Below are 18,653 nucleotides of genomic sequence, written 5' to 3'. Positions count from 1 at the left end.
AAGTGCAGGAAACGCAGGATGGTCTCAAATCGTGTCCTGGACATAGCAGCAGAGAACATGGGCATGTGATGAATCGGGTTCGTGGACCAATATGACCGCAATTCATGCTTTTTAGTTAGACCCATGTTGAGGAGAAGGCCCAGAAAAGTTTTAATTTCGGAAACTTGGACTGGTTTCCACCGGAAAGGCTGGGCATAATAGCTTCCCAGGTTAGCGGTTGTAAATTGTGTGGCATACCTGTTTGTTTCAGCCACAACTATGTCTAAGAGCTCCGCAGTCAAGAACAGCTCAAAAAATCCCAGGGCCGAGCCGATCTGAGCTGTCTCAACCCGAACTCCAGACTGGGCAGTGAAAGGGAAAACTACAGGTGCGGCTGAAGTTGGGGACTGCCAATCAGGGTTTGCCAGCACCTCTGGGATTCTAGGGGCTCTACGGGCACGTCTTTGCGGTGGCTGCGACGGGGTCACTACTGCACGTGCCACCGTACCAGCTTCAACTGCCCTTCTGGTGCTCGCTACTTCACCAGGTTGTACGGCAGTGCTGGTACTAGGTCCAGGAAGGGCTGGGCTGCTGGTGTATGCCTCACCACGTAATCCGACAGCACCAGCCCCACTCTGCTGCTCTTGAAGCGGATCCTGCGCAATCTGCGGTCTAGCGACACGGGGCCGGGTACGCCTGGTGCTATCAGGGACCTCAGCCTCCTCGTCCGAACTTTGGGTCAGAGAGCCACTGCTTTCTACAGGTTCGTATTCTGACCCGCTGGATTCATCAGATGAGGGTTCCCACTCCTCATCCGACTGGGTCAGAAGCCTGTAGGCCTCTTCAGAAGAATACCCCCTGTTTGACATGTGGGCAACTAAATTTAGGGGTATTCCCTGAGACTACCCAAGAAAAAAAAGCAAGCCTGTCTTACAAAGGGGAGGCTAGCGAAGTACCGGAGGCCGCTGCGGTTGATAAAAAATATCAAAACTGATTTTTTTATCGCCGCAGTGCGTGTAAAGTGAATGTGCAGCGATCAAAAAAAAATTTTTTTTGTCACTGCGGTGGGGCGGGCGTGGGCGAACGCACGTGTGGGCGACCGATCAGGCCTGATCGGGCAAACACTGCATTTTGGGTGGAGGGAGAACTAAAGTGACACTAATACAGTTATAGATCTGACCGTGATCAGTTTTGATCACTTCCAGATACTATAAAAGTACTAATGCTGATTAGCGATACGCTAATCAGCGAATAACGGACTGCGGTGCGGTGGGCTTGGAGCTAACCGATCCCTAAACTACCTAACCAAGGGGCCTAAACTATACCTAAAACCTAACGGTCAATACCAGTGAAAAAAAAAAGTGACAGTTTGCACTGATCACTTTTTTCCTTTCACTAGTGATTGACAGGGGCGATCAAAGGGGTGATCAAAGGGTTAATTGGGGTTCAGGGGGGTGATCTGGACCTATGTGTAGTGTTGGTGGGTACTCACTGTGTAGCCTGCTCCTCTGCTGGATCCAACCGACGAAAAGAACCAGCAGAGGAGCAGGCAGCCATATAACAGATCATATTTACAAATATGATCTGTTATCTGGCGCTCTGATTGGATCTTTAAAAAATCATCAGCTTGCCAGCCACGATCATTGGCTGGCAAGCTGATGACGATTTACTCCCTGACGAAATGCCGGCCCGAACTGCGCATGCGCGGGCCGGCATAGCGCGTCATCTCGCGTCTCGCGAGATGACGCGTATATGCGTGACTCTGCGCAGCGATGCCGCCTCCGGACCGCACATCTGCGTTAGGCCAGTCCGGAAGCGGTTAAAGTAGTGTATTTGATTACATTTCACCTGCATGCCTGAACAATCGCTTTATATGCATAAAGAGTGTTATAAAAAAAATTGCCAGTGCGACCTTCTGCGATTCTAATTTTTCTTAACCCCTTAGGGACCCATGACGTATCGGTACGGCATGTTTCCCGAATCCTTAAGGACCCATGACGTACCGGTACGTCATGGCTTTAATTCGCGATTCCGGCGCCGCGGGGGTTAATCGGAACGGGATGCCGGCTGAAATCATTCAGCCGGCATCCCGTAACAACGCAGGGGGGGGTCATTTGACCCCCCCGTATAGACGATCGCAGAAAACCGCAGGTCCAGTCAGACCTGCGGTTTTCTGCGTTTCCGGTCCATTCGGGTGTGCTGTGACCCGATGAACCGGAAAAAGACTGCGATCGGTGGCGTAATTTTACACCACCAATCGCAGTCCGAGGATTTGAGGAGGCGGTGCTGGCCCTGGTGCTGAACACTGCTGTCCAGGGTGCTGATTGGTGCAGGGGAGAGAGGCGCGAGATTCAAACTTCCTGCGCTCCTCTCTCCCCTCCTCTTCCTGTCCAGCACCCTGACCGTGCAGCATCGTCCAGCACCAGCTCCTGTGTCCCCCTAATCGGCATCCATCACCCTCCTGCACCCATCGCCACTCAGGTAGGTTAGGGTCAGTGAGGGAGAGGCACCATTAGGAAGGGAAAGAAGGGAAAAGTTAGTTAGGAAAAAAAAAAAAAAAAGAACTTTTACACAAAACTTTTTTGATCCATCTATCAGACCCCAGAGCCCCCCCTGCCACTTGCCCCCCCCTACCAGCCCCCCACCACCACCAGGCTCATTTTTGGCTAGACCCGGTGGCTGGACGCCGGTCAGTGCAGCCGAAATGAGGACATTTTGGGGCCTCGTGCTGCATATGGGTCTAGTCCAAAAACCCAGTGTCAGGCAATACTGGAGTGGGGACGTCCTATACCAGACCCCACTGTACAGTATGGTCATGACACGTCCCCGGTTTGAGGCCATCCGGAAATGTCTGCATTATTCCGATAATGCAGCATGTCCACCCCGAGGTGATCCTGCCTATGACCGGCTGTATAAGATACGGCCGGTCATCGATCACTTTGGGGCCACATTTCAGCAGGCCTACGTACCTGGAAGGGAGGTCGCGGTTGATGAGTCTCTTGTTGCGTTCAAGGGGAGACTCAGTTTCCGCCAATACATTCCCACAAAGCGGGCGAGGTATGGCGTGAAGCTATACAAAATTTGTGAGAGTACCTCAGGGTACACTTACAAATTTCGTGTGTACGAGGGGCGAGATTCCCGTATTCAACCCCCAGAATGTCCTCCCACTCTGGGTGTTAGCGGGAAACTCGTGTGGGACCTTATGCACCCACTGCTGGATAAGGGTTACCACTTGTACGTGGATAACTTTTATACCAGCATTCCCTTGTTCAGGTCCCTTGCCGCCAGATCCACGTTCGCTTGTGGGACCGTGCGGAAAAATCAGCGCGGCCTCCCTGCCCACCCCCTCCAGGTACCTATCCCCAGGGGTGAGACCCGTGCACTTACCAGTGGAAACCTGTTGCTGGTCAGGTATAAGGACAAGAGGGATGTCCTTATGCTGTCCACAATCCACGGTAACAGCACCACCCCAGTCCCTGTGCGAGGTACCGCGGCAACGGTCCTCAAGCCCGATTGTATCGTCGACTACAATCGGTATATGGGAGGAGTTGATCTCTCTGATCAAGTCCTCACGCCATATAATGCCATGCGCAAAACCCGGGCATGGTACAAAAAAGTTACGGTCTACATGGTGCAGGTTGCCATGTACAACTCTTTTGTACTATCCCGAAGCGCTGGCAGCACAGGGACATTCCTCCAATTCTATGAGGCAGTCCTCAAAGACCTGATCTTTTCGGACCGGGAAAGAGCAGGCCGGAGTACCTCGGGAACTGGAGGCGCCCGGATCGTCCCTGGCCAACACTTTCCAGGTGTGGTCCCCCATACTGGAAAGAAGGGACGAACCCAAAAAAGATGCAGAGTGTGTCACAAGAGGGGGATACGGAAGGACACCACCACTCAATGTGACACGTGCCCCGATCATCCGGGCCTCTGCGTTATCGATTGCTTCAGGGAGTATCACACTTCCATGGAGTACTAAATTTTTATAATCCCCAACAGTCCACTAGAGAACATAAAATACTATGGCTCTTAGACTTTGGAGACACAGAAACAATTTTTTTTCCCGCAAAAAATATTAGTTTTAGAGCAGGCATCCTCAAACTGCGGCCCTCCAGATGTTGTAAAACTATAACTCCCAGCATGCCCAGACAACCTACAGCCATCAGCAGGGCATGGTGGGAATTGTAGTTTTACAACATCTGGAGGGCCGCAGTTTTTAGGATGCCTGCTTAGTGTCTCCAAAGTCTGAGAGCCATACATATTGGGCATCGTCGCGTGCGTAAAAGTCGTCGCTATAAAAATAACATTTGACCAAACGCCTCGAATGAACGGTGTTAAAAATAAAAAACAAAAACGGTGCCAAAACACCTATTTTTGGGCAAAATTTCAATTTGAATCCCTTTTGCCGGTAATAAAGCAAGGGTTAACAGCCAAACAAAACTCAATATTTATGGCCCTGATTCTGTAGTTTACAGAAACACCCCATATGTGGTCGTAAATGGCTATATAGCCGCACGGCAGGGCATAGAACGAAGGGAACTCCATACGGTTTCTGGAAGGCAGATTTTGATGGACAGTTTTTTTTTTTACACCATGTCCCATTAGAAGCCCGCCCTGATGTAGCCTAGACTAGAAACTCCAAAAAAGTGACCCCATCTAAGAAACTACACCCCTCAAGGTATTCAAAAGTTACTTTACAAACTATGTTAACCCTTTAGGTGTTCCACAAAACTAAATAGCAAATGTAGAAACATTTTTAGAATTTAATTTTTTTGTTACATTGCCTCAAAAAAGAGTAATATAGAGCAACCAAAAATCATATTTACCCGTAAAATAGTCCCAAAACAACAACCACCTTATCCTGTAGTTTCCTAGATGGGGTCACTTTTATGGAGTTTCTACTCTAGGGGTGCATCAGGGGGCTTGAAAGGGTACATGGTGTAAATAAACCAGTCCAGCAAAATCTGCCTTCCAAAAACCATATGACGTTCCCCTCCTTCTATGTCCTGCCGTTTGGCCAAACAGTAGTTTACGACCACATATGGGGTGTTTCTGCAAACTACAGAATCAGGGCAACCCATTTTGAGTTTTGTTTGGCAGTTAACCCTTGTTTTACTCCTGGAAAAAATTGATTATATTGGAAAATTTTCCAAAAAATAGAAATTTCTAAATTGTTTCTCCATCTGCCATTAACTCTTGTGGAACACCTAAAGGGTTAACAAAGTTTGTAAACCCAGTTTTGAATACCTTGAGGGGTGTACTTTCTTAGATGGAGTCACTTTTTTGAAATTTCTATTCTAGGGGTGCAACAGGGGGCTTCAAATGGGACATGGTATAAACAAAACCAGTCCTGCAAAATCTGCCTTCCAAAACCCATATGGTGTTCCCCTTCTTCTATGTCCTCCCGTTTGGCCAAACAGTAGTTTACGACCACATATGGGGTGTTTCTGCAAACTACAGAATCAGGGCAACCCATTTTGAGTTTTGTTTGGCAGTTAACCCTTGTTTTACTCCTGGAAAAAATGTATTATATTGGAAAATTTTCCAAAAAATAGAAATTTCTAAATTGTTTCTCCATCTGCCATTAACTCTTGTGGAACACCTAAAGGGTTAACAAAGTTTGTAAACCCAGTTTTGAATACCTTGAGGGGTGTACTTTCTTAGATGGAGTCACTTTTTTGAAATTTCTATTCTAGGGGTGCAACAGGGGGCTTCAAATGGGACATGGTATAAACAAAACCAGTCCTGCAAAATCTGCCTTCCAAAACCCATATGGTGTTCCCCTCCTTCTATGTCCTCCCGTTTGGCCAAACAGTAGTTTACGACCACATATGGGGTGTTTCTGCAAACTACAGAATCAGGGCAACCCATTTTGAGTTTTGTTTGGCAGTTAACCCTTGTTTTACTCCTGGAAAAAATTGATTATATTGGAAAATTTTCCAAAAAATAGAAATTTCTAAATTGTTTCTCCATCTGCCATTAACTCTTGTGGAACACCTAAAGGGTTAACAAAGTTTATAAACCCAGTTTTGAATACCTTGAGGGGTGTACTTTCTTAGATGGAGTCACTTTTTTGAAATTTCTATTCTAGGGGTGCAACAGGGGGCTTCAAATGGGACATGGTATAAACAAAACCAGTCCTGCAAAATCTGCCTTCCAAAACCCATATGGTGTTCCCCTCCTTCTATGTCCTGCCGTTTGGCCAAACAGTAGTTTACCACCACATATGGGGTGTTTCTGCAAATTACAGAATCAGGGCAACCCATTTTGAGTTTTGTTTGGCAGTTAACCCTTGTTTTACTCCTGGAAAAAATTGATTATATTGGAAAATTTTCCCAAAAATAGAAATTTCTAAATTGTTTCTCCATCTGCCATTAACTCTTGTGGAAGACCTAAAGGGTTAATAAAGTTTGAAAAAACAGTTTTGAATACCTTGAGGGGTGTAGTTTCTAGAATGGGGTCATTTTTGGGAGGTTTCTATTATCTAAGCCTCACAATATGACTGCAAACCTGAACTGGTCCATAAAAAGTGGGATTTTGAAGATTTCTGAAAAATTTCAAAATTTGCTTCTAAACTTCTAAGCCTTGTAACATCCCCAAAAAATAAAATATCATTCCCAAAATGCTACACACATGAAGTAGACATATGGGGAATGTAAAGCCATCACAATTTTTGGGGGTATTACTATGTATTACAGAAGTAGAGAAACTGAAACTTTGAAATTTGCTAATTTTTCAAAAAAAATTGTAAAATTTTTATTTTTTTGTGCAAAAAAATGAACTTTTTTGACCCAATTTTAGCAGTGTCATGAAGTACAATATGTGACGAAAAAACAATCTCAGAACGGCCTGGGTAAGTCAAAGCGTTTTAAAGTTATGAGCACTTAAAGGGACACTGGTCAGATTTGCAAAAAATGGCCAAGTCCTTAAGGTGAAATAGGGCTGAGTCCTTAAGGGGTTAAGTGCACCAAACTTCACATTTTATAAGGTCTCACTAGATATTATTGATTTTTGTACTAAGTATTCCTGTGACATTTCACCCACTATGTTAGGTTATCCTGCAGAGTGGCCGAGCGCACGGCATCATTGGTTGCTAATGCTAACTCGCTATGATGCTGTGCGCTTCTTGCCGCCACCACTGTACAGTAATACACTTGTATAGATCATACAAGTGTATAACAGTACAGCGGTGGTGGCCTGGATGCGCACGTCGTCATAGCAACCAATGACGCCGTGCGCTTGTCCACTCTGCAGGGCGGCAGGATGGGTTTGTACGGTTCGTAGTTTAGAAAAAACACACCGTGTTACGGTTAGAAGATGGGATTGTATTACGACTGTATGTGGGTGGGGTCTGAGCTATCAGATACTATCCAGCTAAGCACAGATGTACCTGTCTAGTAAAGTGACGGTACGGTATGGGGTGTAAAGCTGGTTCGTCTCCCTGGGATGCACCCTGGGTACCTCTATATGAACCAGCAAATACTGGCAGTGCAGGTGGCCTAAATCTAATATTTCCACCTCAAAGCATTAAATACTTTTAGCTTGAGTAAATTATTTTCAATACTATCTTTGTTAAAAATTGGGATTATATGCTTGCATTTTTCTCTTGCAGCGGATGTTGGGTCGGGGCTACGACCACACCCGATCCCACGCCGAGAAATAGAGGATAGTGCGGGAGTTGGCCTATGAAATGTGGCGCTAAATGGGTTGCAAACACCGCTGTATGGCCATTATAAAAAAATGGTCAGACATGAAGAAAAGACAGCCAAGTTTCATAAAAAGATTCCGGGACGAAAAATGCCCAGGTACATGCGTAAATAACTTTTGTATGTTTTGCCAACACTCTGTAATGTATACAGTGCTAAACTAAAGTATTCACCCCCTTGACTTTGTTCTTTTTTTGTCGACTCACCCCCTGGAATTAACATAGATTGTTTGAGGATTTCCATCATGTAATTTGTAGAACATGCCCACAACTTAGACCTTCTTTTAAATTGGTAATTGTAAAGCATACAACTAATAAGACAAAATAACAGAAAAGGTCAATGTGCATAACTATTCACCCCCCTAAGTCAATACTTAGTAGAGCCACCTTTTGCAGCAATCACAGCTCCAAGTCGCTTTGGATAAGTCTCTATGAGCAGTTGCCACATCTTACCACAGGCGTTTTTGCCCATTCCTCCTTGCAATACTGATTCTGCTCCTTCCAATTTGATGGTTTGCGCACAGCAAGATTGTGAACAGCAATCTTTAAGTCTGACCACAGATTTTCTATTGGATTGAGATCTGGGCTTTGACTAGGCCATTCCAACACATTTCCATGTTTCCCCTTAAACCACTCAAGTGTTGCTTTAGCAGTGTTTTTGGGGTCATTGTCCTGCTGAAAGGTGAACCTCCGTCTTACCCTCAAATCACGCACAGAGTGGTACAGGTTTTGCTCAAGAATATCCCTGTCCATCTTTCCCTCAGCTCTGACCAGTTTCCTAGTCCCGGCTGCTGAAAAACATCCCCCCAGCATGATGCTGCCACCACCATGTTTCACTGTGGGGATGGTGTTCTTTGGGTGATGTGTTGGCTTTGTGCCAGACAAGTGACGGACTGAACCATCACTGTGTGTACAGTAGAAGCCTGAGGCCTAGCCTTCTTCCTACGGGCTATGGACCCAGGACTATGGAGACCCCCACTCTGACCTTTTTGGTTTAGAGGGAACTATAAACCATGAATTTTTGGTTGAGTTTATAGCCCACATCTTTCGTATTCCCCATTAAAGTAGCATGCTGTGAATCCATAAACGCAATAAGGGTTAACTCTGCTCTGAGACTCCCAATAAATGTGTTGGTTTATTTTTCCCTTTGTTCTATTGTGTTAGTGATGGTATTAAGAAGTAGCCGACTCTGGTGTAGAGAAGTAGATCATCCTATGATACACTGAGGAGATAATCCCATTACATGGGTCTCTTCTCGCCCTATTGTTCCATAAAGACACTGTGGAGGGGATGTCTTTTTTCTTACTGTTAATTTTTGATTGAGTTATGCGTCATAAAGCTGGCAGCCACTGCAATTATATATAGATCCCTCCATATTTGAATTTCTTTATATCAAATGTTCTTAAGATTTTGGAGTTGTTTATCTAAAATCTGAACATTCTGTGATCACAGAAGTTCCTATTCCCTCCATTCGGAGAAGGCGATCGGCGGAGGCCATGTAGGTAGTGGAGGTAGAGGCGAAAGAGGGGGGAGGAGGATGCCGGACCCTCCCAGCCTATTGAGCAACCCCCACCAGATATGGCAGAAGTGAAGGAGGTGGAAAGTTCTGTACCCTCCAGGACCAGCACCACCCCATCTCAGGACTCGGAGGAAGAGGAGGTGATCACCAGCCCCCACCAGGAGGGCAAATATGCGTACATAGCATTATGATTATGTATCCATAACGTGTACATAAAGATTAAAAGGGCCAACAATGAGGCGACAACATACACTATAGTAATACAAAAAAAGAACACTGGACAATAACTCTTTAATCTACATTAACACCATTAACTTAACAAATAAATAATATTAAACTCAATAGAACTATCACTATCTAACAAATACAATAAAATTATACTGTACTGAAATATCACTTACTAATAAACTTTATAAAGATCATAAATATCACTAACTAACGTATTTAGATTTAAATCGTTAATGTGTATAAAGACTTAAAAAAAAAAAAAAAAAAGAAAAGGTAAACAATAGACAAACAGACATCTTTTGTACCGCCGTGTACATATCGACCGTCTCTATATAAAAAAGATGATCTAACCCCTCTGGGGAACACTTTAAATATTAAAAAAATATAAAAAATTTAAAGAAAATATTAATTTATTCAACCTAACATCAATGAAAGTGCAACACCAAGCTATCAAAAAAGGCATATGCCCCCCAAAATAGTAATAATTGGTCAGTTCATTCTGCAAAAAATGAGACCCTACCATTAGACAATAGTCAAATAAAAATAATAATATGGCTCTCAAAATATGAATACAGTAAAACATGAATTGCTTTTGGTTCAACAATGCTTTTATTGTCTAAAATAGAAATAACAAAAAAATACGGAAAAATATTCGGTCTGGCCAATCAACCAGCCTTGTAAAAATATCATACCAAATAACCCCTCAGATGGACACCTTTTAAAACTTAGATTTAAAAGTCTCCAAAAAGTAAATTTTTTGGACAACTTTTATCACAAAAAGGTGTAATAGCAAGCGATCATAAAGTCAGATGCACCACAAAATAAAGGTTTAAAGGTGTAATAAGAGTTGCAAATAATGTTCATATATTTTTTTTTTCAAAAATGAATGAAGACATTGAAGGCCAAATTGGCCAAAATGCTAAAGGAGCAGCGCAATGATATGCGGGCTATTCAAGAGCGCTTGAAGGCAATGGAGGAGAGGCAACGCCAGGCCATTAAGGGGTTGCAGGAGATGATCATCCTTTTGGAAAAGTTGCCATAATTATATATATTTTTCTAATAAGTTATATAAATTGTTTATACAGTTATAACGTGTATTTAGTTTTTTGTAATATTGCTCGATTTTAGTGTAATAGATCAGCCTAAATCAGCCAGAACTGAGAGCAGTCGGTAAATACATGTCAAATACATATAGGGTCCATTCACACGTCTGTAAAATGTGTCAGCATCCGTTACACAATTGAGAGTAACGTTTACAGACCCATTGATTTTCAATTCCAGTCTGAAAAATTAGGCATTTGCAGGATACAGAAGTAAGGGTCGGCCTTTACAGGCCCCAAAAATTAGCCAACAGGCGTTCACCTGTCAGCAAATACAGTTGTATTCTGTGGCTGGTGGAACATTAGGCATTCACAGGATACTAAAGTAAGTGTGGGCCTTTACAGGCCCCAAAAATTAGGCATTTAACGGACATAAAAGGCCTTTAATGTCACTGTATTTACCGAAGACAGGGAACATAAATTGTTATGGGTGGTGGCGGTTGGCGGATATGGGCTGTCATGAGGAATTTGAATCAAACATGGTCTACTGGTCACATGTGTTGAATTCCTCCGAGATCCTTGCCTCATTCATTTTTAGAAATGTGAGGTAGTCAACACTGTTGTGAGCTAGGAGAGTGCGCTTATCAGTCACGATCCCCCTTGCTGCACTAAACGTCCTTTCGGAAAGGACACTGGATGGGGGGCAAGCCAAGAGTTACATGCCAAATTGTGCCAGCTCTGGCCACAGGTCAAGCCTGCACACCCAGTATTCAAGGGGTTCCTTGCTTCTCAGAGCGTCCACATCGGTTGTTAACCAGATGTAGTCGGACACCTGTCAGTCTAGGCATTCCCTGAGGCTGAATCCGGAGGACAGTTGTCGATGGGTCGGCTGAAAGAATGTTCTCATATCAGAAGTGACCAACACATCTTCAAACCGCCCTCTTCTTGCTGGCGCAGTTGGATTGGTAGCTGCAAGTGTTTCTCTGTTTGTGGAAATTCCTCTGCTAGCGCCCAACAAAGCAGAATGCAGCATTTATCTAAGCAAGGCCTGGAAGTGCTGCATTCTGACAGCCCTCTGTGATGGTGCTAACCTTTCCGCCATTTTTTGTTTGTACCGTGGGTCTAAGTACGTTGCCACCCAATACTGGTCCTTGCCGTTGAGGCTTTTTATGACTAAGAACTGTATAGTTTGAAATGCGCAAATCTGGGAGAGTGAAGAGGGGTGCCACTGTATATGTTTATACAATTTTGGTGTAATAAAGACCGGGACCTACAAAACTATACCACGAGTGCTGGAGCCTCTATTTTTCTACACTTTATGCTGTCTGGACTGGCTTGGGTCTGCTCCATGCACAGAGTCACAGGATGAAATTGGGTGAGCTGGACAACTTACTATTTCTGCTTTTTATACGGGGTCCCTCTTAAAACACTGGAGCATGAAGGCACCCATTTGCACTAAACTGGAAGCGGTGGAGTGGCCTGGCTCCTGCTCATCATCCAGGATAATGTCATCCTCATTCTCCTCCCCCCATCCACGGACAACACCAGGGATCTCAGAAAGGTTTAAAGCATGCTCTTCTTGCTCCTCCTCCTCCCCGGCACCATCCTCTTTTGACTCTTCTTCAGACTCCTGTTGTTGACTTGTCTCAGATGGAGTATCCCCCCTTGGGAAATTATCCAGCATTGCGACTTCCTCATCTTCCTGCTCCTGCTTCTCGACGGCTTGATCAATGACACGACGCAATGCATGCTCCATAAAGAAGGCAAAAGGCAATGTCACTGATGGCGCCCTGGCTGCGACTGACCAGTTTGGTTATCTCATCAAATGGCCGCAGAAGTCTGCATGCATCGCGCATGAGCAGACACTGGTGCAGGGAAAAAAAAAAACAAGCACCCCAGAACCTGTACTGCTGCAGAGTTCGTACAGGTAGTCATTACCTGCACGTTTCTGCTGGAGCAGCCTATTGAGCATATACAAAGGTTGAGTTCCATCGCGTCGGGCAGTCACAAATAAATCGTCTGACGGGCAGGTTGTGTTGCCGCAGATTGTCAGCAAGGCGAGCCATGGCCGTGTAACATCTTCTGAAATGGCCCGAGATTTTCCTGGCCTGCCGCAAGACGTCCTGGATTCCGGGGTATTTGACAACGAATCACTGCACGACCAAGTTCAGAACGTGTGCCATGCACGGCACGTGTGTCATTTTGCCCTGTTTCAGCGCACTCAGCAGATTGGCACCATTGTCGCACACCACTTTACCAACTGTCAAATTGAGCAGTGTTAGCCACTGATCTGCCTGAGAACGCAAAGCTGAAAGGATTGCGGGACCGGTGTGGCTCTTGGCTTCCAGGCACAACAGACGCAGCACAGCATGACAACGTCTTACCTGGCATGTTGAATAGGTTCTGGGGATATTGGCCGGTGCAGCATAAGAGACGGTAGCAGCGGAAAAGGAGGAGTCAACCGAGGAGGAGAGGGAGGATGGAGTAGGAAGAGGAGAAGAAGAGGCAGGCCTGCATGCAATCCGTGGCAGTAAAACCAAATCTACATGGGTGCCACGGGTTACATGCTTGATGGCCGTCAGAAGGTTCACCCAGTGGGCAGTGAAAGTTATCTACGTTCCCTTCCCGTGTTTGCTAGACCACGTTTCTGTGGTCAGATGTATCTTGGCACCAACACTGTGTGCCAGAGATACATTCACTTGCCGCTGAACGTGGCCATATAGCTCTGGGATTCCCTTCTGCAAGAAATATTTCCTTCCTGGGACCTTCCATTGTGGTGTTCCAATGGCCACAAATTTTCGAAAGGCCTCCAAGTCCACAAGTTTATTTGGCAGTAGTTGGCGGGCTATTAGTTCCGACAAGCCAGCAGTCGTTGGGCAAGAGGGTTATCCGGCGTCATCACTTTTTTACGCTCGAACATTTGGGCCACGGAAGCCTGCCTTTTTCCTGACAAACGTGAGGACGGCATGATGGAAGGTGGAGTGGAGGACAATTGTGAGGAGAGAACGGAAGGAGAAGGAGAAGAGGCTGGACGGTGAGAGCCTGGAGTGTGGCTTTGTGGGTTCTGACGGCCTTGCTCCCACTGGGCTCGGTGATCTGAGGCCTGGTGCCTTCTTAAGGCGGTCGTCCCTAGGTGGGTGTTGGGCTTACCGCGACTTATGCGTTGACTGCAAAGGCTGCAGATGGCAACACTATTGTCAGCAGCTGACACATTAAAAAAAGTCCACACTGCGGAGCCATGTGCCGGCGTCCTGGGAGCGTCAGATGTGACCGTACATGGTTGATGGCTCGCTCCTGATACATTAGCAGTCTGGTTTGTCCCTCCTGTGCAATGTAAGTTAGGCCTGCTTTTCCTCCCTATCTGCTAGTCTATCTCTCCCTCTGAACTCCCCTCCTCTTCCTCTCTTGTGGGCACCCACGTTACGTCCATAGACACGCTATCATCGACGTCACCTTCCCCACCACTACCGTTAGAGATCTCGGAATAGGCAGCAACAGTGGGGACCAACCTCCTTGGGCTGATCTGGGTACTGTCGTCAGACTGCTGAGTGGCAGCCATTGCTACCTCCTCTTCCTGATCCGATGCCAAGAATGGCTGTGCATCGGAAATGTCTTGTGATTAGGGATGAGCGAACTCGAACTGTATAGTTCGGGTTCGTACCGAATTTTGGGGTGTCCGTGACACGGACCCGAACCCGGACATTTTCGTAAAAGTCCGGGTTCGGGTTCGGTGTTCGTCGCTTTCTTCGCGCTTTTGTGACGCTTTCTTGGCGCTTTTTGAAAGGCTGCAAAGCAGCCAATCAACAAGCGTCATACTACTTGCCCCAAGAGGCCATCACAGCCATGCCTACTATTGGCATGGCTGTGATTGGCCAGAGCACCATGTGACCCAGCCTCTATTTAAGCTGGAGTCACATAGCGCCGCCCGTCACTCTGCTCTGATTAGCGTAGGGAGAGGTTGCGGCTGCGACAGTAGGGCGAGATTAGGCAGATTAACTCCTCCAAAGGACTTGATTAACTGATCGATCTGCAGCTGTGGATCATTGAGCTGCTGATCCTCAATTGCTCACTGTTTTTAGGCTGCCCAGACCGTTTGTCAGTCACATTTTTCTGGGGTGATCGGCGGCCATTTTGTGTCTTGTGGTGCGCCAGCACAAGCTGCGACCAAGTGCATTTAACCCTCAATGGTGTGGTTGTTTTTTGGCTAAAGCCTACATCAGGGTGAAGCTGTCACACCAAGTGCATTTAACCAGCAATAGTCTGTTTATTTTTTGGCCATATACTACATCAGGGGCAAGCTGCGCCTGTCACCAAGTGCATTTAACCCTCAATGGTGCGTTTGTTTTTTGGCTAAAGCCTACATCAGGGTGAAGCTGTCACACCAAGTGCATTTAACCAGCAATAGTCTGTTTATTTTTTGGCCATATACTACATCAGGGGCAAGCTGCGCCCGTCACCAAGTGCATTTAACCCTCAGTAGTGTGGTTGGTCAAGCTATCACACCAAGTGCATTTAACCAGCAATAGTCTGTTCATTTTTTGGCCATATACTAAATCAGGGGCAAGCTGCGCCCGTCACCAAGTGCATTTAACCAGCAATAGTCTGTTCATTTTTTGGCCATATACTACATCAGGGGCAAGCTGCGCCCGTCACCAAGTGCATTTAACCCTCAGTAGTGTGGTTGGTCAAGCTGTGACACCAAGTGCATTTAACCAGCAATAGTCTGTTCATTTTTTGGCCATATACTACATCAGGGGCAAGCTGCGCCCATCACCAAGTGCATTTAACCAGCAATAGTGTGGTTATTTTTTGGCCATATCCCAGTCTAATTCTGTCACTAAATCCATACCGGTCACCCAGCGCCTAAATACTAGGCCTCAAATTTATATCCCACTAAATCTCTCGTTACCGCTGTCCTGTTGTGGCTGGGAAAGTTATTTAGTGTCCGTCAAAGCACATTTTTTGTTCTGGGTTGAAATACAATTCCCAATTTAGCAATTTAAAAATTTAGTGGTTTCTGCTGTATCAGAGCTATTTGAAATCTATCCCTAAAAGGGTATATAATATTCAAGGTGCACATAGGGTCATTCAGAATAACTTCACACACCCGCTACTGTGCATTTCCAAGTCTAATTCTGTCACTAAACCCATACCTGTCACTCAGCGCCTAAATACTAGGCCTCAAATTTATATCCAGCTAAATCTGTCCTTAGTGCTGTAGCTGGGCGAGTTATTTAGTGTCCGTTCAAGCACATTTCTTGTTCTGGGTTGAAATACAATTCCCAATTTAGCAATTTCATAATTTAGTGGTTTCTGCTATATCAGAGCTATTTGAAATCTATCCCTAAAAGGGTATATAATATTCAAGGTGCACATTGGGTCATTCAGAATAACTTCACACACACCCGCTACTGTGTATTTCCAAGTCTAATTCTGTCACTAAACCCATACCTGTCACCCAGCGCCTAAATACTAGGCCTCAAATTCATATCCAGCTAAATCTGTCGTTAGTGCTGTAGCTGGGCGAGTTATTTAGTGTCCGTTCAAGCACATTTCTTGTTCTGGGTTGAAATACAATTCCCAATTTAGCAATTTCATAATTTAGTGGTTTCTGCTATATCAGAGCTATTTGAAATCTATCTCTAAAAGGGTAGATCATATTGAAGGTGCACATAGGGACATTCAGAATAACTTCACACACCCGCTACTGTGCATTTCCAAGTCTAATTCTGTCACTAAACCCATACCTGTCACCCAGCGCCTAAATACTAGGCCTCAAATTTATATCCAGCTAAATCTGTCCTTAGTGCTGTAGCTGGGCGAGTTATTTAGTGTCCGTTCAAGCACATTTCTTGTTCTGGGTTGAAATACAATTCCCAATTTAGCAATTTCATAATTTAGTGGTTTCTGCTATATCAGAGCTATTTGAAATCTATCCCTAAAAGGGTAGATCATATTGAAGGTGCACATAGGGACATTCAGAATAACTTCACACACCCGCTACTGTGCATTTCCAAGTCTAATTCTGTCACTAAACCCATACCTGTCACCCAGCGCCTAAATACTAGGCCTCAAATTTATATCCAGCTAAATCTGTCCTTAGTGCTGTAGCTGGGCGAGTTATTTAGTGTCCGTTCAAGCACATTTCTTGTTCTGGGTTGAAATACAATTCCCAATTTAGCAATTTCATAATTTAGTGGTTTCTGCTATATCAGAGCTATTTGAAATCTATCCCTAAAAGGGTATATAATATTCAAGGTGCACATTGGGTCATTCAGAATAACTTCACACACACCCGCTACTGTGTATTTCTAAGTCTAATTCTGTCACTAAACCCATACCTGTCACCCAGCGCCTAAATACTAGGCCTCAAATTTATATCCTGCTAAATCTCTCGTTAACGCTGTCCTGTTGTGGCTGGGAAAGTTATTTAGTGTCCGTCAAAGCACATTTTTTGTTCTGGGTTGAAATACAATTCCCAATTTAGCAATTTCATAATTTAGTGGTTTCTGCTATATCAGAGCTATTTGAAATGTATCCCTAAAAGGGTATATAATATTCAAGGTGCACATTGGGTCATTCAGAATAACTTCACACACACACGCTTCTGTGCATTTCCAAGTCTAATTCTGTCACTAAATCCATACCGGTCACCCAGCGCCTAAATACTAGGCCTCAAATTTATATCCCGCTGAATTTGAATACAATACATTGGGCCAAATAATATATTTGTTGTTGTGGTGAACCATAACAATGAGAAAAACATCTAGTAAGGGACGCGGACGTGGACATGGTCGTGGACATGGTCGGACATGGTGGGTGACGTGAAGCCTCATTCTCTGCTATGACATGCAGACTGATTCTCTGCTGTCATGAAGCCAGATTGTCTGTTACGGGACCTCTCTGCTCTGCCTGTGTGCTAGGCCTAAATATATGCCAATGGACTGTTGCAGTGGTGGGTGACGTGAAGCCTCATTCTCTGCTATGACATGCAGACTAATTCTCTGCTGACATGAAGCCAGATTGTCTGTTACGGGACCTCTCTCCTCTGCCTGGGTGCTGGGCCTAAATTTATGACAATGGACTGTTGCAGTGGTGGCTGACGTGAAGCCTGATTCTCTGCTATGACATGCAGACTGATTCTCTGCTGACATGAAGCCAGATCCTCTGTTACGGGACCTCTCTCCTCTGCCTGTGTGTGTGCTGGGCCTAAATATATGCCAATGGACTGTTGCAGTGGTGGCTGACGTGAAGCCTCATTCTCTGCTATGACATGCAGACTGATTCTCTGCTGACATGAAGCCAGATTCTCTGTTACGGGACCTCTCTCCTCTGCCTGTGTGTGTGCTGGGCCTAAATATATGCCAATGGACTGTTGCAGTGGTGGCTGACGTGAAGCCTCATTCTCTGCTATGACATGCAGACTAATTCTCTGCTGACATGAAGACAGATTCTCTGTTACGGGACCTCCCTCCTCTGCCTGGGTGCTGGGCCTAAATATATGCCAATGGACTGTTGCAGTGGTGGCTGACGTGAAGCCTCATTCTCTGCTATGACATGCAGACTAATTCTCTGCTGACATGAAGACAGATTCTCTGTTACGGGACCTCCCTCCTCTGCCTGGGTGCTGGGCCTAAATATATGCCAATGGACTGTTGCAGTGGTGGCTGACGTGAAGCCTCATTCTCTGCTATGACATGCAGACTGATTCTCTGCTGACATGAAGACAGATTCTCTGTTACGGGACCTCTCTCCTCTGCCTGTGTGTGTGCTGGGCCTAAATATATGCCAATGGACTGTTGCAGTGGTGGCTGACGTGAAGCCTCATTCTCTGCTATGACATGCAGACTGATTCTCTGCTGACATGAAGCCAGATTCTCTGTTACGGGACCTCTCTCCTCTGCCTGTGTGTGTGCTGGGCCTAAATATATGCCAATGGACTGTTGCAGTGGTGGCTGACGTGAAGCCTCATTCTCTGCTATGACATGCAGACTGATTCTCTGCTGACATGAAGCCAGATTCTCTGTTACGGGACCTCTCTCCTCTGCCTGTGTGTGTGCTGGGCCTAAATATATGCCAATGGACTGTTGCAGTGGTGGCTGACGTGAAGCCTCATTCTCTGCTATGACATGCAGACTAATTCTCTGCTGACATGAAGACAGATTCTCTGTTACGGGACCTC

Source organism: Bufo gargarizans, chromosome 1, assembly GCF_014858855.1.
Source record: "Bufo gargarizans isolate SCDJY-AF-19 chromosome 1, ASM1485885v1, whole genome shotgun sequence".
NCBI lineage: Eukaryota > Metazoa > Chordata > Amphibia > Anura > Bufonidae > Bufo > Bufo gargarizans.
The sequence above is the reverse complement of the archived record's forward strand: the minus strand, read 5'-3'. Positions refer to the sequence as shown.